The following is a 27095-nucleotide window of genomic DNA, read 5'->3' on the forward strand; positions in this document are numbered from 1 at the left end:
CTTTTTAATCTTCACTCTTTAAATTTATTATTTTTACTTTGTATTTGAAATATTAAGAGTTACTAATTTTAAAATGTTATTAAGCATTTTTTGAATTTATATTACTTATTTGTTATTATTATCTCTGTTATTATAATACCAACTTTTAAGAACCTCTGTTGTAAAGGTCCATGAGATTTATCTTAGTTGCTGCAATACGTAATAACTTACATTAATATTTTTCAAAAATATGCAATAGACAATTTTGACGATTAGTAACCATTTGATAAAAATATTATGGTTTATCTTTGCTATAAATATAACACGGACTATACAAGAGCTTTGCATAATATGCATCTCCATCCCTATGTTTGTCAATTTTTTACACCAACCCACCTACATATTGATTTCCCCCCACACTGCCCTTATGTAATCTGGGTATTTGAATTTAGCAAGTAGAATAGAGGTATATATGCATAAATGGATATGGAAGATGATTTTTGGGCAAATATTCCGTAAGCAGGATGCATTACATTTGAATCAAAATGAGGTCATCTTCAACTTTCCGAAGAATTAAATACTGATTTCTGGTTGGAATTGGAGGCCAATCTTTTTCGAATGGGGTCACCAGCAGGCGAATGGGTGGACACAGCCAACTTGCCGCTTTCTTTGTGACAACTAGGCCATTTTACAAGGTAGTAGTAGAATTCGGCACGGCTGGCTTCATTTCTCAACGACTCAAAACACCTACCACCAAAGAGGAGAGGATTTAACTGTAGGTTATAAAAATATGAGTTTTTTTTTTTTTTTTTGGCATACATATCCTCCTAAATATTAAAATTCACATTAATACCCTTCCAAAATTAATATTTGCATATACACCCTTATAAAATATATTTTACGTGTATTTTTTTTATTTTCTTTTTTCTTGCATGTATATCCATACCATCTAACGCCATTGAGAAATTAATAGTTTAAAATTAAAAATGATTGAAATATTTTTGATAGATAAATATGCAAAAAAAATATTTATAAGGGTATATATACAAATAACACTTTGCGAGGATATTAATGCAATTTCACATATATAGGAGGGTTTACATTTAAAAAATTCTAATTTTATTTTTTTCCATATTCATGCAATTTCTATATCAATTTAGAGGGCATGCTTAAAAAATTTAATATTTAGAAGGATATTTATGCAAAAATCTAATATTTTTTTATATCTATACCCTCCTAAATATATAAAATTGTATAAATACCTTTCAAAATTGCTATTTGCATGTACACCTTTATAAATGTTTCTTTTATCATATTTACCTATTAATGGTATTTTCGTTATTTCAATTTTAAACCACTAACTTCCTAATGGTGTTAGATGGCATGGTTACATACACAAAAAAAAAAGAAAAAAAGAATATACATACAAAACAAGTGTTTGGTAATAATATACATGCAAATATCAATTTTAAAAGAGTATTCACGCAATTTCTAATATTTAGGATGGTATGTACGCAAAAAATTTTAAATATATTTGTTTATATCGAAAGATATTATAATTGGAAATGCAAATCATAGGATATGAAATTGGAAATATAAACAACGATCAAAATTTCATATGTATTTTTCCAATTTCATATCCCATGATTTGCATTTCCAATTACAATATCTTTGGATATAAACAAATGTTTTTATAACCTACAATTAGGTTCCATTTGAAAGCTTATGAGGTCGTTGGCGGTAGGTGCTCGAGAAATGAAGCCAGCCATGCTGAATTCCACACCTACCTTGTAAGCGAAACCAGATTCAAAAAAGATTGGCCACCTCCTATTCCAACCAAAAATCAGTATTTCTTGGGAAAGTTGAATGCGACTTCATTTTGATTCCACAGTAACATACCCTGCTCACAAAATATTTGCCATTTTTTAATTTCTCGAAGTGAGATTTCAAGACAACAATAAAAAAGATTCGACAAAATATTAATACATCATATATTAAATCTATAAACGTTAACACAATATATATCAAACGACCCTATCCAAGCTCCTTCCAATTGGTTGCTTAATGCTCCCTACCCTATAACAACAAAATTTAGAGCTGGCAAGAAGAACAAGATATTGTCTTATTGACCACACTCCCTTGTCTGACGAGTAAATGTTAATGTGGACTCATATAACTATGGAAATGGGCGGGTCAATGGACACCTGCTCTCTCAAGAGAAAAAGCTAAACAACGCCAATGTTATTTTCGCACTCATTAGCACGGGCGTGACGTATGGGGCTTGCCCGTCACCCACGTCATCTCCATGCGTCGCATCAATTCCTAATCGCCATGAGGGACTCGTGCTAATGAAGCAGGTAGGGCTACGAAGCAGCACTCCAGTTCGAGAAGAAAATTATGAGACAAGGAAATTTAAATCATAATAAACTGAAACCCTAATAAAATCAAACCTAGAGATCAAGATGGGTCATATTGGGTTGAGTAGGGTTAAGGGAGCTGATGGAGGATCGTCTAGTGAAAAATCTAGACAGATTTCTACTCGATGCAAATATAGAAATTAGAAAATTTTATTTTATTTGAAAACTCTAGTACTCAAATATTATAATGACTTCAGTATTTTTAATTTCAATATAGATTGTTATTAAGGTTTTGCATTATCAATGTAAATCCATTACCATATTAATTGGAAATATAGTTTTTATTATTAAGATTTGAGAATATTAAAAATTGGGATGCTCTCTCCCTCTACCTTCTTCTTCTATCCTCCATTAAATCTTATCCACTGCCATTACCGTATCTTTGCTGCTCTATCACTGCAACCCTCTCTTGATCTAGAAGGATTCCAAAACTCGATGTAGAGCACTTTGGCTCAAATGAAATCAGCCACATCAAAAATCCAAGTCGCGAGCCAAACTTTTGAAAGTCATAACTTGGTCATACGATATCTGGTTGAGATAATCTCTTTTTTTTATAAATAAGACAGTTTTTCGAGATCTACGATATGACGTCTCACCTTTTAAGGAGCAAGCCCCTAGCAGTCGAGCCCAAATTTCATCGTTTGAGGCCTGAAATAGGCCGGTCAAACTGAAAGTTTTTTTCCGAGTAATACTTTGATCGGGCACAGCTCTTATCAGAGAAAAATCAGATAAAGTGCCAAAACGCAGAGTTGATACAAAAGTTGAAATCAACCTCTTCAAAAATTTAGGCTTTTTTCTAGAATATTTCTACTAGTAATGTCTTTTTTAGGAAAGAAAGTCTTATTAGAATTAGGAAGAAGAAGCCGACTCAAATTGTACAAGATCGGATCTCACCATTATGAATAGAGGCTACGTATATCAGTCTTTTGTATGATCAATGTAAGAAACAGAGACTTGAGCTCTACTTTTGCAATTCTTTTATTATTATTTTTTTGAGAGATTGGAGTTGAGTAAGTTGAGAAAAATCTTTCTCCTTTCCAGTCAAATCATTTCTAGATGCATCATCCATACTCCACTACAATAATACCCAAAAAAAGGAAAAAAAAAATCTTCTTATCCTTATTTTGCTCGATCCCTTGATTTTTTGCAGCTGCTTGCCGGCCCTTCATCGAAGCCCTACCACTCTCTCACGATCGACCACGCTAGTGCCGGTCTCTGTAACCTCCACTAGCAGCATCGTCCTCCTAAAAAATTGGATTACCGAACCTCCCATCGAACCTCATTGCCATTGCCAATAGCCCATCTTCTTCCCCAGCGCATGTTCCGACACGACGAAGCACTTTCCGAAGCAGAGAATACTCTCCACAGATCTCCTATCGCAGCTGTCAATGGCCTTGGCTGCGGTCTTGGTGATGAACAGTCTAGTCCACTGCAAGTCCCACTCCTATATGCCTGCTTCACCCCTCCAACGAGGTTGACCATGCCATCACCTTTGGCCTCAATTTCTAGGGGTCAACGCCTCCTGCCCTTCGGCAGCCTCCGCACCCCCTTCGTGGTGCGATTAGGGATTCCAACTCAAAACTTTGCAAGAAAGGAAGCCCTTCGCAAATCTGGGTTTAGATTCACTTGACCCTACCCGATTCAGATTTCCTTAATCAGAGCCACATCATATTATACTGCCACATCATCAAAATGCACCATGTCAATGGCTGAGTTAGCAACACATCATTGCCAAGTCAGCACATCTGTGCCACATCAATAATGTGTGTCGTGTCAACCGGCACGCCAGCACCAAATGATTTGCTACGTGCTAATTTCAACATACTGATTCCGTTTTTGATGTATGTTTCTACGGATTCTATCTCTACGGTGAGTTTTCTTTGCTAGGTAGTAGTTTAAAGTGCTTTTTATGACATAAGATCTTTCCTTTTGAAAGTTTGATTGATATTTATTTTATTAAATAACTAATAAATTGCTTTAGTTCCAAGTTTAATTTTATCCCCCTTTTTCCCACCCTATATTTCTGCACCTAATCCTTATTTGCATCTAGTCTTATTTTTGTTGCATCCATCTTACTTTCTGAATTTTGGCATATCATTTGCATTAAACTTACTAGTTTTATGTGTATGCATCATAGTAGTTTAGGATTTTTATTTACTAATGGCAATTTTTAGTCTATTTCTGTATTCTTTCATTTTCCTACACTTGAGTGCATCGCACTATAACCATAAATAAACAGAGTGACCATTCATCCACTAAGGACCAAACTATGATAAATGTCATTCCCTCCAATTCTACCCCACCATTTAACCCTCAAGCTTTTATGAACTCCATAGATCAAAAACTTGAGCAAATGAGTTTGTAACATGAGCAATTGAGTCAGCAAGTAGCTCAAGCTCTAAGAAATTTAGGATAGATGAGTATGTTAAGCAACCTGAGGGGTCCCCTCATTCACGTGGGTTAGTTCAGGATATCCTTCCTACTCCTAGGTCAGTAGCAGCTATTGGTAGGTTGAGTTATACTCCTAGATATGTTGTTAGAGTCTAACCTAGGATTTCTTATTATAATATGGATTCTAGGGCTCATGAGGGTGTACATGAGCAGGATGAGTTTATGGAGGAGCATCAAACCCCTAGATATCAACATGGACAGGACCATAGGCTAGTTGATCAGCATGCTAGATGTCCTAATAGGGTTAATAGACATTCCTCTCCATTTCATAGATATGATTAGGAGGATACTTGTAGTATTATTAGTTTGGCTAAGATAGATGTATGATTTTACGATTGTAAATTAGACCCTGGCACCTTCCTAGATTGGTTGCATAAGCTGAAAGGATTGATTTGATTGGTATGATATGCTTGATAAAGGAGTTCATTTTGCTAAGATGAAGTTGTTAGGAACTGCTAAAAGATATTTGTAGAGTATCCAGCAAAACCTTCAACATCTAGATGTACTGCTTGCCATCCAATGGACAGACATGAGGTGGAAGTTAATAAAGAAATATCTACTTTCTCGCCATAGGAGTCAATTGTCTGATCAGCGGCAAACCTTAACTATGTCCAAATACACGAAAAGATTTGATGAGCTTATGCTTAGGATCAGAATGCAGGAAGATCTATTTCATACAATTAGGAGGTTTATCAATGGACTTGGGAAGACATAAAGAGAGAGGCATGCTTCTAATTTTTCAGAGGAGACCTATCAAAAGGTTGTGCTATAGAGAGATATCTTAAGACTCCTTCTCAATGTAGGTTCTCTTCTCAAGTGAGTGAGTCTTCTCAGCTTAGTCCTATTTTCTAGTCGAGATTTGTTATCCAGTCTACGATTGTTTCCTAGATAGCCTCTAGGGATAGTACTATTAGAAATAGTGAATCTCAGTCACATATTCATCCTGGTGGTTCTACAAGTGATCCTCGTTCTAATGGTTCTACAGTGAAATGTCTTCACTGTCATAATATGGGTCACATAATTGCATGTTATCCTCATTGAGTTTTAGACTCAGAGCAGGAGTCTGATGATCCGCAGAAGATTGTGAGCCAGGTAACAAACCCCATTGAATATTTTGGAGATAAGAAAAAGTTTGAGAATGATTCAGAGGTAGTTGACCATCATTGTGATGTCGTGAGGTGCAATTTTTCTGCTATTGCCTTCAAGTATGTTATCAGCACATGTTGCCCGCAAGCAAGTCGTCAGCGAGTGCCCTTTCCGCTCCATGTATGTTTCTTCTCATGTAACTATGCTCTTTCTTATTTCAGCTAACTTGTTCTTGAAGTTTTGTTCTAAAGATTTGCCTGCTGCGATAATGATAATCAAATTTAAAGCAACTTCTATAAGTTGTGGCTTACAAGCAATTGGACTATTTCAAGCAGTCTAAGTTGGCCTCTCTCAGCACACTAACAACTCATTGTTCTAACATGTTAGTGTGGGCAATATCTGGATTATATAACCTACATGTTATCTAAAGGAGAACAAGCTCAATATCCTTTTTTTTTGTGTGTGTGTTGATGGAGGACAAGAAGCTCAATATCAGAACTATATTATTCTTCAAAATAAAATGGAATTAGAGAAAATCAGTACGTATTGGCCAGAATTTTGACGTTTAACTGAAAATATGATGGACAGTACCACTGCTTCGTATTTGTTTTTTGGACAGAAGCAGGGCTAAAAGCCCCACCAATCCTTTCCATTAGAAAACAGAACATAAAGTATTACTGCTGGACTTTCCAGGTACCAAACCTTCCAACCCAAGATTTTTTTCCCAGAAAAAGAAAACAAAAAAAGAGAGTAAAGGTCCTATCATGCAAAACTTATGAATTAAACTGCTTGTACTTAATGTAAAGATTTTATCCCAGAAATGAAAAGGTCATATCATTTGCAGGACTTATGAATTTAACTGCCTTTACTTAATCCACAAATCAAGTTGCATCATGTTTCTGAGAAGCTAGGGGCATCTCTGGCTCTTTGGTAAAGCAGAGATAGAGACAGAGAGAGAGAGAGAGAGAGAGAGAGAGAGAGAGAGGGATTCTCTTGGAAGAGTAAAAAATTGCTAAGTTTGATGTTACATAGCCTTGGAAATCACCTCAAGCACTTGTTGAAAATATACAACATCGCATGGTATCCTAAGAACCCCTTTCTGCTCATACCCAAACTCCTGAGCTGCCATCTCCAACAAACCTAGAAAACGTGGTTGCTTGAAGACTTCAACGCTCACCAAAAACTTCTGCATCTCCTTCAATTCCCCGACGAGCACTGGAACGTATCCTTTTGGCGCTCGGTGCTCTCTGCTCTTCTTTTCTCCGACCGAGAGCTCCAACTTTAAGGGCACCCGCTCCTTCCTCATACTCGCACTCTTCTCGTGGCCTCTTCCCAGTTGATTTAAATACTCGATCTAAAGGGGAATCTATGGAGCGGCTTTGTGGCAGCACAAAAGAAACGTGGACGAATGGTTGTGATGGAGGAGGAGAACATGGGCATCTTCGAATGGCGCACGTAGACGTTTCCTGGATGCACTTGCTAGCTTTTGATGTATTCTTCTTATTAGTTTTAGATTCCGGTGGAAGGTGGGGAAGATTGTGTGGACTTTGGGTCATATAATCTGCTATTATTTCTGCTGAAGGAATGGGCTGGAAGTTCCCCAATTGGAAATTTTCTCAATCTAGAACTTCTTTGATGGGAAGCGTTCGACTTGCTGACTTGACTCCGGTGAAGGGTTTGGTAGGTCCAATTCTTGCACCTATCAGCTTGGCAAGATCCAAAGGGACAGGTTAGATGTTAGCTCATTACTTAGTATTTGTTAGACTAATGATGCTACTGGTAGATTGTTTAATTGCACTCGACTGTTCTTTATTTTTGTCGTACACGAAATTTGTGGACTACTACTTTGTCGAAGCTGGTTGTGAGAGGTTGGCTGGGCAATTTGACGAAGGATTTGATGGGCAAAACTTGGAATGTCTATATGAACGGGGAAAGCGAATTGAGTTTGTTGAGTTCTAAACTTACTGTTTTCTTCTTTTTTTTTTGAGAATTATGTGGGGACACCACCATCATGATTCAAATCCTAGGCCTCTCAAATGTGAAAGGAACATTAACCGGCTAAGAAAACGCTGGTTGATTGCAGCAGCGTTGCCTCTTAAATAATTGGATCGATAGGGACCGGAGGAGAGGGGGAGAATATCGCACTCCGATCCCATCACCTGGGTCGACAATGTAAAATCGCCACACAATTTCTAAGTCAAGGCTCTAATGCAAAGCCTATAAATTCATCACAACCTCAAAATTATTGGTCAAAATGAACTTAATTTCATAATAAGATAAAATAATATCATTTACAAGTAACGAGGCCAGTCCAATTACAAATTTCAATTACTGTACTGTTATCAGCCCCGTAATAACTATTCATCCTCTCACCAGGATCCCAAACTGCAGCTAAGTATTAAGCACCCTGCAACTCTAAAAGGAAAAAGAAAAGAAGTGGTCTAAGCTTTACAGCTTAGTAATCTGGCAAACATATGCACAAATATATATTATTTATCATCAAATATCTGGCTTATTCAAAAGAGATATATCATAGTTATCATCAAGTAAAACTATTTTATTCAACAATGGTTTCATATATCTTATCATTCATTTCCCATTAATAGGATCCAGATCCACTGACAATTAGCTTTTTGTTTTGGACTAACCATGGCCACAATTCGACCCGTGACTACATTCATGCCCATAGCGGCGCTATTCATGATACCACGTTCCTGCCCGTAGCGGGGCTATCCATAATACCACGTTCCTACCTGCGGTGTGCATTATAATAGGATTTGTGGTGTGCATGACCAAAAAATTAATTGCATATTATGAAGTAAGCTTGTAGACTCAGACCCAAGCTGGTGAAAGTTAGGAATTGAAGATCTCTGTACCTTGTTTTCAGATGAGTTCTGCACCACCACAGAACAAATGATTTCGCATAATAAATCTTATATCTTCGAGCAAATCTTTCCTGTTTAACTAAATGATCATGCAATGTGAGGTAGAGAATGCAAGGTAAAGATTGTGCACTTACATTGCTAGCAAATTGTATAATTTACAAAACAAATAAGCTTGTCATAGGAGTTTCCCTACATGGATGATAACTTGCTCATGCTTCATTCCGAATCTCTTCATTATCCTATTAAATCTCTCTTTTCTCTGAATTCTAGAGAGGTAGAATTTCTCCTTGCTTGTTTACTGGTAATTTTACAATTGTCATTTAGTACTCGAAAAATACATGCTAAAAATTGATGATGATTAGTTTGGCGAAAATCATCTTGCTGGCTGCCAGGTTGGTTTCAAACGGCTATCACACATTCACATAAAAATTCTTCTGCAGATTGAAGAGTGGCCTAATGTTGGCGGGCATTGGTTTGGAGCTCCCCAGAGGTCGAGGAACACATGAACCAAATAAAGCATAAGAAGGATTTTACCTCTAGGATAGACAAAGGGACTAGTTTTTGAGGCATACACTGCATGGAAGGACTAAAGGAAAGCCGCAACATGAGCCGGCATTATCATGATATATCGAGTAGAGGTAGCCGAAACATCGGATGTGGGATTTCATTTTCCTAAGGCTCGTTTGGTTCGCGGGAAAATAAGGAGGGAAAGTGTGGTCAACGGAAAAGTAATGAGATGCTTCTTGTTTGGTTGGAGTTTTCAAAGGAGAGAGACGGAAAAGTTGTATTCCCATGGGAATATGATTCCCACATTTCATGAAAAAGTCTTTCCCCTGAGAAACATGGAAAAGTTACTTTCCCATGAGGCGGAAATCACTCCATTTTTATTTTTTCCTAAAAAGGCCCTTCAGTATTAAAGAAGCATTAAAGAGGCATTAAAGACCTAATTTTTATTAAGGGCAAAATAGGAATTATACATAACTTCCCCAAAAAGTGGATGGTCAACCAAACATAAGCACTTTGGAAATTTGTCACTTTTCCATGGTCAACCAAACATGCCAAAAGTACTTTCCTAGGCATCTTCTTCCTAGGAATCTATTTTTCAGAAATAATATTCCTAAAAGGAAAAATGCTTCCCGCGAACCAAACGAGCCCTTAAAGTTTTCCGTTTCAATTGTAGCTTCTTGTGATGTTTTCCGCTATGGAGGGGACTAGGATTCTAGGGTTTTGAGGTTCAGAGATGTGTAACATCACTTCCACTATATAACATCACAGTTGCTATGATGTTGTCTTACTCAATCAATGAGGGCAGCATAGCTATGTAACAAGGTAGACTATGGACTACGGATTGGGCATGCATATATTGAAATGTTTCTATCACAACTCAAGAGATCACCCAAAAAGGCTAGCCGGAAGGTATTATTTGGGTTTCTTTATCTTCTATAAGTACCCAAGATCTTCTTGGCGAATAACCGATGTGGGACTAAACGCACGCCCGTACGGGTCCTCACATACTCTCCTTGTTCAAGCCATGACGTCCTTGTCATGCTAAAAGTTTAAATCCATTCAAATCTAATCACAAGCATCACGATTGGCCTATGGTTAGCCTCCATGAACCTGTGTAGTGTCCCCCTAGTCTACATAAACTATAGGCCAAGTTCATTCTAATACCATTAAGTCACAATCCAAGACCTCACCCAAAAAAGCTAGCCTGAAGGTATTATTTGAGTTCCTTAGTCCTGTATAAGTACCCAATATTTTTTCGGTAAATAACCAATATGGGATTAAACACACGCCCGTACAGATCCTCACAATTTCTACAAATATTTCGGTATTGAGAACTTGCGCAAGCATAATGTGGTGCAACCAAAGATGTTTAGATGAAAATCAGTATTTGAAAAATATCTGCAAATTTCTGACTTTAGTGGGTGTATCCATACATGTGTTATATGAATCACCCGTTCTAGCCAAAGAAAAAAAAAAAAACCTGCAAATCAGTCTCGAGTGCAAGTTGCTATTAGGATTCATGAAAAGCAGTCAAAATTATATTTTCATGATCATTAATTCTGGTTTCCATATAATTTAGTTTTACTGAGACTTGAATACCAATTAGCCACTACCTGACAAGAAATATTTGCAGACCCTGCCACATAACTCATTCACAGGTACATTTAACTGGTCCCTAGGGTGACTTGTCTGCCTTGTATATATAACTCAGGTAAATTTAGAACTCACTAACAATCTTGACCATGATTATAATGTTAACTGGACAAAGCAGCTAGCTAGCTCTGGCTAAATTGACAAGATCATTGTCATCCTGCTGGATGTAGATAAGCAAAGCATGTTACTTTTGAGACAACATGCAGTGGTGCAGATGTACCATATGGCTACTGCCAAAAGGGACAATGAACACGATGAGCAAAAAATGTCCTTGGTATACATACCAATACCCATGGAGGAAACAAACCAAAAAATCATGTGTCATGTGCCTTTTATAACCAGTCTCAAACTCAAGTATTTCAATGTCTTTGTCTCTATTTCATATTTCTGCCATCTAGCCCGGTAATTCTGATGTGCAGTTTGAAATAACGCCGCTAAGCAGTCAATTTATTTAAAAATTATTTAGTAATTAACCCTTTCCTCGGCTACACTGAAAAGAAAGAAAGAAAGAGAGAGAGAGAGAGAGAGAGAGAGAGAGAGAGAGAGAGAGAGCAGAATGGTAAGTCATGTGTTGTACTTTACTTGACTCTTCCACGCTTGCTGCTTGCTGATCGCTGTGTTCAAAAATGATACGAGGATATGAGTAGATGTTGCTGGTCGAAAACGTTTCTCATTCACAATGGAACAGAATGGTAAGTAATGATTTAAGAATATATTGTGATAGGTTCGAGAATCAAGCCGAGGAACCAGAGGAACAAGGCGCCTTTCTTCAAGAAAGGCAAATTCTGGACGGAGTCCTAATAGCAAACGAGTGCATTGACTCAAGAATTAGAAAGGCGGGGGGAGGAGGCTACTCTATCTCAACCTACAAGGCGGTCCCCAACATCAAAATACCAAAGGACGCGTTGTATCCACATTATTGGAACAAAAGAAGGAGAAGAAGAAAGAAAGAGAGAGAGAGAGAGAGAGAGAGCAAGAAAGAAAATATGGTGGAAGTGTTGGTACTCCAAGATGAATTTTGAGAAGCCTTGGCCATGTAGGCTTTCTTTCCCTCTATGAATGTCTCCATGCGCATAAATGCACATGCATGCATGACACACTCTGAGAAGAACCCACCAAGAAATCTTATCAGCAAGCTAGCTTGTAGCTAGTGCATGCTTTCGGATAACTATCATCTCTGTCACACATTTATGCAGATACAGACATAAGAGTGTCTTGCTTGAACATTATGACCTCATGTACTTGTGAGTGAAACAGCATACATGTTGCATTTTTTTCTTTTCCTTCTTAAAAAATATAGCAGAAATAATATGTACCATCCTAAGAGAGAGAGAATTTGAGACATCTTCATTAAATAGATTTGTCTTTTTTTTTTTCCCTTAATAAGTTTGCGTGTGCATACAGGTAGGCACATACGTGAAAACCATCAAGAAATCTCATAAGCAAGCCAGCTAGGTAGCATCTTTGTATGACAACCATCTCTCTCGAGCATGCATGCACAAAGACATGTTGACAAAAGTGTTATATTCGAACATTGTCGCCTCAAGTTAGTTGTGAGTCATGTAATATGTTCCTTTTTTGCTGAGAATATGATTCATGCATGGAACATGTCATTTGCAAGGATGCACATGGTGGGACTGGATGTTGGGAGGGTATCTCCAGGAAATATTGTGCTGATAAAGAAGAAGAAGGAGAAGAGGATGACGATGACAAGGAAGACAAAAAACTTGGAAGGGTATCTTCAGTTCAGAATTATTTGGCTTATTTGATTAATGACGATCATCGCAGACAATCAGGCCGTCGATGACGATCGAGGGACTCGGGAGTAGGTATACAAAAGTAGTTAGACTAGTTATCTTATTTCGACAACGAATCAACGATGGCTCGTTGCGAAAAAAATCAAGAGAACTCGGATGAATCTTACCAACAATTGATCAGGGATTAAGAGCGATGCATAGAGGAAAGAAGAGAGAGCTTTTTTCTATAGATGAAATCCTAGGGCTTTTACTAGAGTCTGTCAAGCCCTAGGACTCATCTTCCTTGACAGAGTCGGGGATGATGAAGACTCTGATCGGGAGTCTTCCTTCCCCCATGACTTGCCATGCCACCAGAGGTAGATTCCGACCAGCCCAAGCTGGACCAGGCCGGGCCAAAAAAATGGACTATTACAAGTTGCACAATCTGTAGAGGCCCAGCTGGTCCATGCTTGATTTGGATTTTTTGTGCCTCTAAATTTGGATAGCCATAAAAAGCTGACCAGGTTTCATGTGCTTGGGTTGCCTTCGGGAACTATGGATCACAGGAAGCAACCATATAGCTAATTCGAATTGCGTAAGGCTCATTTAGCTAATTTGGAAGAAAGATTGTTTGGTGCGCCAAGGTATCTGTAGGACTTTCTGTTAAAGATGGTGGCTCATTTTGTGCATTCTGGAAAGGCGTGGTTTAAGATCCACTGCACAATGGTATCGTTTGCAACGCGTCTTAGAAATGTGCATAAAATGTGGAACCTAGACGTATGGTGTAATCTAAAATTCAGACTGGGGCTGTATCTTTCGCGCAAAAGAACGATTCACCTTCCTTCGCACGAATAAACTATTGAATCATGTAATAGCCCCTTTGAGATCTATGCAAAAGAATGAAAGGAGTTTGGAATGCTTTGAGATTTGCATTGGATGTGATCCAATGGCGACATTGTAAAAGAAGATCAATCATTCTTTCATACGAAAGATACAATCCAAACTCTTAAAATTTTAGAGTAAAATCAGAGCACAGCAGAAACAGCTTCATTTCACTGCGCAGCAGATGTTAGCCTCACCAGTTGTGGAAAAGGACACTGGAACTCTTCTATTATTATAACTCACAAGTTGCAACATAGCTTCACATATCTGCCTATGACCATCTAAGTCTTAATTACTTCATCAACCCATCGTTATGAGCTTTCATCTAAAATGAACAATAGGCATGCTTTAAAAATTATAGAATTAAAGCCTTTACTATAGAAAGAAAGGTAGATAAGGTTAAGAGATAGAGCTTGTAGGTTTGCCTTCATATTTGTATGAGTATGTAGGCATCTTCAAAAAATGGATGCAATTTGTCTTTGTGTTAACAATATAAATGATATAACTTGAAATCTATCATTTGATCCCATCACCAGACTCGACATTCAATGACAAAATGATGCATGACATTTCTTTTTTTTCAGGGATACATTTTTCTTTTTTCTTCTTATTTCTTATCATGTGTTTTTACTTTCTTATATGGATCAAAAATTTCCAGTTGCATTTCTGATCAATAGAGACTTGGTCCTAATGCTGTATACATACATAACACAGACAGCCAAAGACATGACCAATATTTTGAGTCAAAATTTAAGCATTATGTCTTACAACCAGGTGAGCAAGTAGCCCTTATTGTGCATTTTTGTATAATTTTGTTGCTCTTCCCTTCTTCATTTCCTCTTTGAAAGTTCAAAAGGATAATATCCATGTCTCAGTCCTCTCCGGCGGTCACATGTAAGCATGGAAACCCTGAAGGAGAAACCTTGAAGGACTATGTTATATTATTTTCTAATCTTTTAATTAGTGAGTAAATAACTTTTAATTGATACAGAATGATTAAAATCTTGTATCTAGAAAGGTTAACCAACAAATCATACATACCAGGTTTATGTATATAGTTCGAAGGTTTGCTCCAAATGTTAGTCACCACACTATGTAATTGAGATCTCCCACACCTTGAACAAAGTTAATCATGCCAGTTGGTAAGCAAAGGTCAAAGATCAAAGCCATAGGTTGTGGATGGAAGATAATCACCTAGCCTAGTTGATCTTACAAGGATTGGTGCCCTTCCCCCCAATTACCAAAAAAAAAAGAAAAAAAAGAAAAGAAATATTAATGAGGAACTTTTTTTTTTAAACTCATTAATTGTACTAATTATTAATGAAGGGGCTCCTTAAAACTTATGATACAAGACATTACAAAATTCTTAGCATGTTTTATGACTTTCACTCTCATTAATTGTACTATATGCTATTTTAATTTTGATTAATATTTAAAATATCAGTTCATTACCCTACCTACTTAACTAATATGCATATGAGTTGGCATATTGCTAACTTGTTTCAATTATGAGGGAGAGAGAGCCAACCATACTATAATTTTCCAAGATCAAATAACCGAGGACCCCTCATCCAAGTAACAAGATAGAACCCTAGTTGTTAAGCAGAGGAATATGACCGCCAAGACAAGCTAGTATTCAACAGAAAGGAATTTTGAACAAACGATATCGAACAATCCAAAACTAATTATATTATTCTAATGTAAACTGTGAACAAGGTCAGCACACTGCAAAGTTGAAACTAGTTTCTCTGGTTCAAATTTTCAAGGTACTATAAACATTCAAAGAAGCATCAACAAGCTAACTTTAGGCCCTTTTAAAAGAAACTATGACCCACTAGATAAGAATAATTAAACAACAAGGTTCTTTCAGAGGAGTCATCCATTAGACTTTAGAAAAGAGAATAATTTACGCATCGTGATGCAATTGTTTAAGATTCACGTTGACACGCAATTCACAATGCATCATTAAAGAAAGCATCAGCTTTTTGCTCGAAAAAGATAGCATCAACTTCTTTTACGCAACTTGGAGTCCAACTATATGATCAACATTGACAGGTGGCCTTTTTTTTCACTCAACATACACAGTTTTCTCTTATCTTTGCATTGCTTCGTTGCGGAACAAATATATCCATTGCCCCTTCATTCATAGTCCGAGCAATTAGTCATCGTTGGAGCCCACATTGCCTTGTATAATATTAAACTTTACGTTATGTCAGCATCCTAATCTTTCCCCACGAAGACAATTATTTGTTAATTAATGATGACAGTATGATATGACCCCCACACTTAATTCGCATGGACTTGGACCCCATGCATGACCAAGCGTGCAACGAACAAGCAAACATCTCCATCGCCTGTCCCACTTCACATAAAAGAATACAATCTTTCATATAGTTTGAACGCATGTTAGACTCCCTTTTCACCACTTTTCCTCCCGGCCATCCACACGTTGCCAACACGTAAATGGCTTTGAAGTCTGTACGTATTCGTTGATGAGGCTCGAGAAGCACGCCCGTGATGATCCACAACGCACTGTTTTATGAGACATGGAAACTTTAACGCTTGCTTTTATTCTCAGTTATCAGAAGTTCTGGCCCAGAACTTCAGGGAGCCCCAAAGCTTAGTCTACATGATAGAATAATTTATTCAAAAATTAAATAAATGAATAAGTTTAGTAGGTATAATATTGCGTATCAATATTCATGAGCCTATCTGAAGAAATGGTTGAGGAAAATACGTCAATGAGTGTTTGGCTGAATAACTAGGTCAAGTGTTTTTTATTCTTTCTTATTTTGCTTTCCAGCTACACCTAGCTCAGCATGTAAAACTGTTACACAAAAGAAAAAAAAAACATATAGTCAAGGGTTTCATTAATAATCTAATTATTCCAATATATACAATGGGTATAACTTTTAGATTTACATAAATAATCTCTTTCTTTTTCAACCACCATTTATGTACCATCTCTTTCAAGAGGAGCTAGAAAACGGATGCAAAGAGATTAAAGATTGAACAATAGTATTTATAAAATAAATGGTATGTATGCACTTGTTATTTGCATTTTAACTACACTATCATAATGCTAAATAATGTATATAACACTTGTCACTTTAGATCTTGATTTTAAGATTCACTTTGATCTTACTAATTCCTTGATATAAATGGGATCATGTAATGGACCCCTCTAATGATATTTATATAATTTTAGCTATATTATGCAAAGAGACTAGACCTAGAGATAGTAAGATAAACAAAGATAGAGAAAAGCAGAGATTTACGTAATTTGGCCTACGATCTATTCTCACGCATGAAAATGATCAAAGAAAGCTTCACTAATGATGAAAAAAATATAGAGAAATAAAAATTCCAATACAAAACCCCAAATTTCACAAGCTATCAAAACTTTTAAATATAAAAAAATAATTCTAAAAATTCTAGAATGACTGTCGCCTCCTATATATGTACATCTCGAAAATCCAAATCAACTCTTACGATGGGCCAAGAATATAATTTTGGCTATATTATGCAAAGAGACTAGACCTAGAGATAGTAAGACAAACAAAGAGAGAGAAAAGTAGAAATTTACGTGATTTGGCCTACAATCTATGCTCACGCGTGAAAACAATCGAAGAAAGCTTCACTAATGATAAAAAAAAATATTGAGAAAAAAGAAATTCTAATACAAAACTCTAAATTTCAAAAGCTACCAAAAATTTTTAAATATAAAAGAAATAGTTTCAAAAATTTTAGAATGACCGCCACCTTCTATATGTGTACTTCTGAAAAATCCAAATCAACTCTAACAGTGGGCCTAGAATATAATGTTAGCTATATTATGCAAAGAGACTAGACCTAGAGATAGTAAGACAAATAAAGAGAGAGAAAAATAGAAATTTATATGATTTGGCCTACGATCTATGCCCATGCGTGAAAACGATCGAAGAAAGCTTCACTACTGATAAAGAAAATATAGAGAAAAAAAATTCTAATACAACACTCCAAATTTCACAAGGTACCAAAAATTTTAAAATATAAAAGAAATAGTTTCAAAAATTCTAGAATAACCGCCGCCTCTGATACGTGTACATCTGGAAAATCCAAATCAACTCTAACAATGGGCCTAGAATATAATGTTAACTATATTATGCAAAGCGACTAGACCTAGAGATAGCAAGACAAATAAAGAGAGAGAAAAGCAGAAATTTACGTGATTTGGTTTACGATTTATGCCCACGCATGAAAACGATCGAAGAAAGCTTCACTAATGATAAAGAAAATATAGAGAGAAAAAAATTCTAATACAAAACTCCAAATTTCACAAAGTACCAAAAATTTTAAAATATAAAAAAAATAGTTTCAAAACTTCTAGAAGGACCGCCGCCTCTACATCTGGAAAATCCAAATCAACTCTAACAGTGGGCCTAGAAAAATCTTTTTCCCAATCTATATACAGTAAGAGGCTGGGCTGTATCTTTCGAGCAAAAGAAAAAATTTACCCTTTTTTTCTCATGAATCCATCATAAAATTATCTATTGATTGCTTTGGGATTTGTGCAGGGCGAGCGTGTGCAGAAATGATGCGGGACACACTTCCTTCTAGATGAACGCCACGGCAGACAGCCCAACCAAGTGAGAGCCGGTGCCAACTTTGCCTTTTTTTTTTTTTTGTAAAACGGCTACTCATTTCATATAAATCTAACGTGAGTACAACCAGCCATATCACGAGAAAGTAAAAGATACAAAGGATGAGGGACGTTTGCCTTTCGGCCGTCCTTCTAGGCCTAGTGCTTCAGGCAACAGACATTAGTACAAAATAATTGTTTACGTGCTTGTATCTGGTTGGTTAGTACATGTCTACTGTCACGTGTCAACCGCATTTTAGGTGCATGCATGTAAGGAAAAGTTGGGCGTCGAATCTACACGTGTCGAGCGCTGCAAATAAGTCTCCACTACAAAATAGATTTAGCTGGCAATTGACATATGTGTGTGTGTATGTATATAACCAATTTTATGTTGTCATTTGGAAACCATATCCACGGAATGTGTGCATTTTTTCGAGTTTTGCTGCCATTATTTCTCCACTTTTTTTTCATATCACTAGCGTCGGTTGCAAAACATATAATTGAAACAAAAATATAATAGATAATAGATCTTCTTTGAGATGACAATATTAATTAGGATGAGTTGCATAGATTTCAATATTTTTACAGAAATTTAAGCTCTTTGCGATTAGGAAAGCCTGATCATCATATGGCTCAAAACCAACTCCAGGCAAAAAGTTGAGCCCAAAAGCTCCATCAAAAAAATATTTTTTTTTGGATAGAGAATTCTTAAGTTTGTTGGTATGTAGAATGAGGATGTGTTAAATTTGAGTTAATAATGAGGAGTCTAATTATAAGCTCATAAGACCTTCACAAATTAATATAGTCTATTATTTGCCAAAGTAATGGGTTAGAGGGTGAGAGAATAATAAATATACCATTACAAAAATAGAGACAATTAAGCCTATTAATATGTGGGTAATGAGAATAGTGGGAGAGTGAGTGATAAATGTTCAGTTAGAAAAATAGAAATAATTAAGCTCATCAGAACATGAGTATTGGTGTTAATACATGGAACTTCTATCCATTCATATCTACAATTTATTAACAAATTATTGTTATTTTAATATTAAAATATACCTATTGCCACTAGAATCCGAGTTGAGGTCGGCCATTGCCTGAGGTTGGTTGAGGTTGGCCGGCACCAAGGTGAAGAGCAGGTCAGTCCAAAACCAAGGAAAGACTTCGCAAGGTTGAAGGGCTATCAATGCCTCTCCAAAGTGCGAGTCCTACTTAAAAAGAAGTATTATTGTCGGAAGGTTTTCGGGAGGAGACCCTTCGATGTTTAAGTGGAATCCAGAGCAACAACGGAAGAATGAGGGAGAAGAATGGAAGTAAAATAGTAGTTTTCAAGAGCTTATCTAAGGGTCCCTCGATTCTCTCTATATATACGATGGGCTCCGTATCTGTTATCTTAATTATCGGAGGGTGCAATAGCTGCACAATAATGGCTAATCGTACGTTAACCGCATGGTAATGGTTCCACATGATGTACACGTGGTGATAATTGCGTCGATTATGCATTTATAGCTGAACTGGAGTAACAGCTGCCGAAATCATAACTATGGCTTCTTTAGTGATCCTCGACATTTTTTCATGCTTTGCCCAACCTAAATAGCACCTCAACCAATATCGAGGTCATTCATCTCGAACCAAACTGAGGTCAAGAACTTTGGGATAATCCGATGTCAAGATGGCCAATATTCTTTCCATCACTCGTCCCCCACTTTTTAGCATGGTATTTGTTACGGGGGAATTTAGCCACCATGCCCCACGTGACCGGCACGCGCGCCCAGGAAGACTACGGCTGCCCCTTGATCCAGCAATCCGACCCCGAGTCGGATATCTTCGGCTCCGCAGCCCGACTCCGAGTCGGCTGCCCCTTGATCCAGCAATCCGACCCCGAGTCGGATATCTTCGGCTCCGCAGCCCGACCCCGAGTCGGATGCCCCCTGATCCAGTCATCCGACCCCGAGTCGGCAATCTCTCGACAACAACAGACTGTTCCTCTGAGGCACGCCGCGGCCCCCTGCTCCACTACTCCCTGCAACGGCCGTATCCGGCGCTGCCCCACGATCCCCTGTAACAGCCGTACAAAGCGGAGCTCCACTATGCCCTGCCAGGGCCGTACCCAGCGCTGCCCCACGACGCCCTGTAACGGCCATGTCAGTGGCAGCCCCATCGTGCCACACGATGACGAACCCCCGGAAAAACCCCCCAGCCTGATATATATGAGGCTGGGGGGGGAAGGGGGAGGGTAAGCAAAGGTTTTCCAGAGTATTCTCTTATCCGTTACTACTATCTCTCCTTCTCCTTCAATCTCCTCTGACTTGATCGTCGGAGGGCCCCCACTACCCCAGTGGTGGTGCGAGGCTTGCCTGCAGATTTCCCGGTGGAAGGTGGAGCGCAATCAACCCAACTCCAAGGGAACCCCGTTCACACCGCTGTGCCAATCGTTCTCGGTTTGGACCACCAGCAACAGTTGGCGTTAGAGGAAGGGCCGGATCTCAGAGCGATCGTAATGGCACGGCGAGGTGGTCGTGGAGCTTCCAATGCTTCCGGTCGCGGGGCCTCTCGCGCCACTGGCCGGGAGGCCGCTGCATCCCCAACACGCTCTCAGCAACACTCCACCGCCCCACCGCCCATTCAGATGGTCGAGGCCGTCCAGTTCGACCAGCTAACCCAGCAGGTTCGCACCCTCGCGGAGGCGGTGCAGAATCTGCAGGGTGCGATGTCCCGGGCGCCGCAGCAGGCTCAGGAGCCGCCGCTGCCTGAGCGTTCGCCTGTCCTCCTCAACCCGCGTTCCTTCCTCTCCCATGGGGAGGAGCGCCGACGCGAGGAGGATTCTCGAGCACGCTCCATTCTGCCGGGACCTTCCCGCCGGAGCTGCGCGGGGTACGAGAGGCGGGCCCGGGCGCGTTCCCAGACCCCCCAGTCCTCGAGGAACCCGCGCTCCAGTCGGTCCCCCTCTTGCCGCTCCTTGTCTCCCACCCACCGGTCGCGTTCCCTGGACCGGCGGGTGGACGATCTCCACCGACAACTCCAGGTCCTGAAGGGCCATTCCAAAGATCCCTTCGCCGACTTAGAGATCTCCTCCCAGCCGGCGCTCGCCTCGAGGATCCTGCGGACCCCGAATCCGCCGGGGTTCAAAATGCCGGCGATCGAGCCCTATGACGGGGCGGCGGACCCGCGGGATCACGTCGAGAGTTTCAGGACCCTTATGCTCCTCCACGGAGCATCAGATCCCCTTCTCTGCAAGGCTTTCCCGGCAACCCTCCGTGGCCCGGCGAGGGCATGGTTCGCCGGGCTGGAGGCTGACTCAATCCGGTCCTTCGACCAGTTCACTCGCCTCTTCATCACTCATTTCGCCGTCAGTAGCCGGCGGCGACTGGTCTCCGACTCCCTCTTTGATGTCCGGCAAAACGAGGGAGAAAGCCTGCGGGATTATCTTACCCGCTTCAACAGGGCTACGCTGGAGGTCCGGAACCTGAGTCAGGAGGTAGCTCTTTCAGCCCTGAAGCGTGGCTTCCGGAAGGGCAGACTCACCTTCTCCCTGGACAAACGCCTGCCGCGGAGCTTCCCAGAGCTGTTGTCCCGGGTGAACCAGTATGCGGACGCCGAGGAGGCGGCCGCCCACCGGAGCAAGGAGGCCGCCGAGACCCCACAAAAGCTTGGAAAGAAAAGGCGGAAAGAGGCACGCCAGAGGAGGAGCCCGACGCCCCAGCGTCGGCGCAGAAGCCCGTCGCCGGCGAAGAACCACAGCGCCCCACGCCCTCGTTCTCCGCCCCGACGTTTCAACCGGTACACCCCTCTCCTGACTCCCCGGGCCCAGATCCTTATGGAGATCAAGGGGCGGGAGGACCTCCCGGCCCCGAGACAGATACGAAGGATTCCTGGAAAGAGGCCCTCCCGGGCGTACTGTGAGTACCACCGAGACCACGGCCACGACACAGAGGACTGCTTCCAGCTTCGGGACGAGATCGAGGCTCTTATCCGTCGGGGGCGTCTCGGTCGGTATGTGAGCGACCGACGTCCCCCCGCAGACCCGCGTCCGGCCAACCCGGCTCCTCCGGAGCCTCGGGAGCAGAATTGACCCGTTGCGGGCGTGATCCACACTATCAGTGGGGGCTGCTCTCGGCCCGTGAGGAACGCAGGGGGCTCGACGGAAGCGTCAGGGACGGCCGTCGTAAAGAGGCAGAGGGTCGGCAATGTAATCACCTTTTCTGATGAGGATGTAAAGGGGGTTCAGACTCCCCACGATGACGCCATGGTGATCTCCCTCACTATGGCAAACTATGATGTAAGGCGTGTTCTTGTGGATAGTGGAAGCTCAGCTGATATTTTGTTTTACGAGGCCTTCCAAAAGATGAGCTTGTCCAGACAGTTGTTGCACAAAATGTCCACCCCCCTCGTAGGATTCACCGGTGACGCTGTCCCGGCGGAAGGTGTCGTTGAGCTGCCTGTGACTGCGGGCGTCGCACCCGCAGAAGCCACGGTGCGACTCGGGTTCTTGGTCGTCCGTATCCCCTCGGCCTACAACGCTATCCTCGGGCGACCCGGGCTGAACGCCCTTCGCGCGGTGGTCTCCACGTACCACTTGCTCATGCGGTTCCCCACGGCGGTCAGGATCGGAGAGGTCCGAGGTGACCAACCGACCGCACGGTAATGTTTTCTAGCAACCCTCAAAGGGAAGAAGCCCGTGGAAGCCCTAAGCGTCGAGTCCCTTGATGCCAGAGACGAGGTGGCCTTGCGGCACGGGGAGCCGGCCAAGGGAGTGGTCGAAGTCCCCCTTGAGGAAGGCCGCCCCGACCGGGCGGTCCGGGTCGGCGCCAATCTCGACCCGGGAGCTCGGGCCCGGTTGGTGGAATTCCTCCGAGCCAATGCCGATGTATTTGCCTGGTCGGCGGCCGATGTACCTGGGATTGACCCGGAGGTCATTTCTCACGCCCTCAACGTCGACCCGACCCACCGACCAATAAAGCAGAAGAAGAGACACTGTGCCCCGGATCGGATCCGGGTGGTCGACCAGGAGGTAGACAAGCTCTTGGAGGCAGGATTCATAAGGGAGGTAAGCTACCCCGAGTGGCTGGCAAATGTTGTACTTGTCCGGAAGGCGAGCGGGAAGTGGAGGATGTGCATCGACTATACCGACCTGAACAAGGCGTGCCCTAAGGATAGCTTTCCGCTTCCGCGAATAGACCAACTGGTCGACGCGACTTCCGGATATCAGCTGCTGTCTTTCATGGACGCCTTCTCCGGTTACAACCAGATAATGATGGCCCCACAGGACGAGGAGAAAACTGCCTTTATAACAGACCGGGGGCTGTACTGCTACAAGGTAATGCCCTTCGGTCTGAAGAATGCTGGCGCCACTTACCAGCGCCTCGTCAACAAAATCTTCAAAGAGCAAATCGGCCGGAACATGGAGGTGTACGTGGACGATATGCTGGTGAAGAGCCGCCATGCAGACCAGCACATCGCGGATTTGGAGGAGACTTTCACCACCTTGCGGAAGTTTCGCATGAAGCTGAACCCAGCGAAGTGCGCCTTCGGCGCTTCGGCCGGGAGGTTCCTCGGTTTCATTGTCAACCAGCGGGGTATCGAAGCCAACCCAGACAAAATCAAGGCCATCCAAGGTATGTCCCCTCCGACCAAAGTAAAGGAGGTTCAGGAGCTCGCTGGAAGGGTCGCCGCGCTTGGACGATTTGTGGCAAAATCGGCCGAACGCTGCCAACCATTCTTCAAGGTGTTAAAACGCCCGAAAGACTTCCTCTGGACGGCCGAATGTCAAGCAGCATTCGACCAGCTCAAGGAATACCTGGCGTCTCCTCCCCTACTGTCCAAGCCGCAAGAAGGGGAGATGCTCTACCTCTATCTGGTGGTCTCCCCAACCGCGGTCAGTGCGGTGCTGGTTCGGGAAGAGGCAAAGCTCCAGAAGCCTGTGTACTACATCAGCCGGGTCCTACGGGATGCCGAGACGCGGTACGCGAAGGCTGAAAAGATCGCCTTCGCGCTGCTGACCGCGACCAGGAGGCTTCGCCCCTATTTTCAGGCTCATTCGGTCACCCTCTTAACCGATCAACCACTACGGCAGACCCTCAGCAACCCCGAGAATGCGGGACGACTGGTGAAGTGGGCAGTAGAACTCGGTGAGTTCGACATCCGCTACCAGCCTCGACCCGCCATCAAGGCCCAGGTGCTCGCAGACTTCCTCGCTGAGTGCACGGTGCAGGAGGCGGAACCTAGACCGCCGGAAACGCCCAGCCTCGACCTCCCGATTTGGACGCTTCACATCGATGGGTCGTCGAACCCCGAGGGTGGAGGGGCCGGGCTGGTCCTTACCAGTCCTGATGGAGTGATAGCCGAGTATGCCTTGAGGTTTGGATTTCCAGTGACCAACAACGAGACGGAGTACGAGGCCCTAGTCACGGGACTCAAACTCACCAGAGAGCTCGGCATTCGGCGTTTGAAGGTCTTCACCGACTCCCAGCTGGTGGTCGGGCAGGTTCGTGGGGAGTTCGAGGCCCGGAGCCCGACCATGCAGAACTACGTCCGAAAGGTGCAAGCACTCATTCCCGACCTCGGCAGTGTCGAAATTCAGCAGGTCCCCAGAAGCGAAAATGCCAGGGCCGACAGGTTGTCCCGCTTGGTGGGCACAGAGGCACACAACTTGTCGAGGGCAATCTACCTGGAGACCCTGGATGCCCCGAGCATCAGCGAGGCTGGAGCGGTGATGGCGATTGATCCGGAGCCGTCTTGGATGGACCCGCTCGTCGCCTACCTCGCCGAAGGGATCCTCCCTGAAGACGAAGATCAAGCTCGGCGACTTGTCAAGAAGTCCGCCCACTACGTACTCTACGAAGGGAGGCTGTATCGGACCTCGTTCACCGCCCTCCTCTTAAGGTGCCTCCGCCCCTCGGAGGCGGCCTACGTCCTCGGCGAAATCCACGAGGGCGTCTGCGGATCGCACTTGGGGGCTAGGTCCTTAGCGCACAAGATCATGAGGCAAGGCTATTATTGGCCTACCTTGTTGGAGGACTCGAAGGATCACGTACGGAAATGCGATGCCTGCCAGCGCCACGCCAATGTCCAGAGAGTCCCTTCTGTCCCCTTGGCACCAATCACCGCGCCCTGGCCCTTCGCACAGTGGGGAATGGATATCCTCGGACCATTCCCCGTCGCTTCAGCCCAGCGAAAATTTTTGATTGTTGCAATCGACTACTTCACCAAGTGGGTGGAGGAAGAGCCGCTGGCCACTATCACGGAGGCGCAAGTCCGGAAGTTCGTGAAGAAAAACATCATTGTCCGATTTGGGGTACCTCGGGTCCTCATCTCGGATAATGGTCGACAGTTCGACAACAAGCATTTCCGTGACTTCTGCGAGGAGTTCGGGATCGAGCATCGGTTCACATCTGTGTCGCATCCCCAAACCAACGGTGAGGCCGAGGTCACAAATCGGACAATCCTCCAAAGAATTAAGGCGCGAATCGGTCGGACGGGGCAAGCTTGGGTCGAAGAACTCGAGAATGTCCTTTGGGCGTATCGGACCACGCATCGGACCCCTACCGGGGAGACGCCTTTCAGCCTAACCTATGGCACGGAAGCGGTTGTTCCCGTGGAGCTCGGACTCCCCTCGCCCCGGGTCGCCGCGCACCGACCCGAGGCCAATTCGGAGCAACTCCGAGGGAACCTGGACCTCTTGGAAGAAGCAAGAGAAATGGCACAGGTTCGGATGGCGATGTATCAGCGGAGGGTGGCCCGATATTATAACTCCAAGGTCCGACCGAAACTTTTCAGAATCGGAGATCTAGTGCTAAGGCGAGCCAAAGCATCTCAACCCGCGGAAGGTGGGAAGCTGGCGCCAAATTGGGAAGGCCCGTATAGGGTTCGCTGGGTAAACCGACCTGGCTCCTACCAGTTGGAGGCCCTAGATGGTCGAGAAATTCCGAGGAGCTGGAATTCCGCTAACCTGCGGGTGTATCACCAGTAGAGCGACAAAGCCAGGAAGACAGTTCGAAAAATGTACAATTCTTTTCATTTCAATAATTCCTGGTTACAACGGTGTGTTCGTGTGATTACAAAGAATTCCCAGAGGGGAATTGGGGAGTAAAGAAAAAACAAGGAAGAGGTGGAGACTCCGTGGAGCTGAAGATCTGGGACCCCGAACCCTCCATCCGAAGCAGCTGCAATCCCACCGGGCGTGGGTGCTTCTCCCCGGAGGCGCCATCCACGCCTCACGCAAAGGACGAAGAGCCGGCGCGGACGAAGAAGAAGTGGACGAAGGAGGAGTTCCCGCTGCCTCCAGAGACACGCCACCTCCAAGGGATATTCCGGTCCTCTCCAGGAGAAGGGAAGGGAAGGAATACAAGGGAGAAGAGCGCGAGGAGGCGCGATCCCGGATGAAGCGTCTGGCGCAGAGCTCAATCGGGAGGCGGGGCTGAAAGGAGGGGGGATGTGATCCCGGATGAAACGCCTAGAGCGGAGTTCCGCCGGGGAGAACCTCCTTGTTGATCCCAGATGAAACGGCTAGTTGGCGGAAGTCGCGAGGGGCGCGCCTCCCGTTTCTCCGGCGGGGGTTTCCCAGCCACACGCCGGAGAGGAGGTCCACGATCCATGGTAACCTGAATAGCTCCGGCTTGGCAGGCTCCACCGCGCCTGCACTTATATTTATAGCCAAACTGTGGCCCCCCGGTCGTTCCGATGCGGGTGGCTCCAATAAAGGCGGGCGCACCGAATCCGGAGCCGTTCCAGCTCTCGAGGCGTATCCTCCCACGATCTCCTAAGCGTCGTTCTCCTTAATTGCATTCTTCATGCAGAACACTCCGGGCGGTGTGTATCCCACGGCCCACGTATCTCCGCTCGCGCCCAGGCCGCATCCGCCTCGAAGAACGCGCGTATC

At 43.0% G+C, this 27095-nt stretch overlaps 1 pseudogene; it reads left to right on the plus strand.

Annotated features, from left to right (window-relative positions):
- The window catches only part of LOC103709859, a 57230-nt pseudogene extending 51072 nt beyond the window's left edge, over nucleotides 1-6158 (plus strand).
- The last annotated feature ends 20937 nt before the right edge of the window (nucleotides 6159-27095 follow it).

Source organism: Phoenix dactylifera, chromosome 16, assembly GCF_009389715.1.
Source record: "Phoenix dactylifera cultivar Barhee BC4 chromosome 16, palm_55x_up_171113_PBpolish2nd_filt_p, whole genome shotgun sequence".
Taxonomy (NCBI): domain Eukaryota; kingdom Viridiplantae; phylum Streptophyta; class Magnoliopsida; order Arecales; family Arecaceae; genus Phoenix; species Phoenix dactylifera.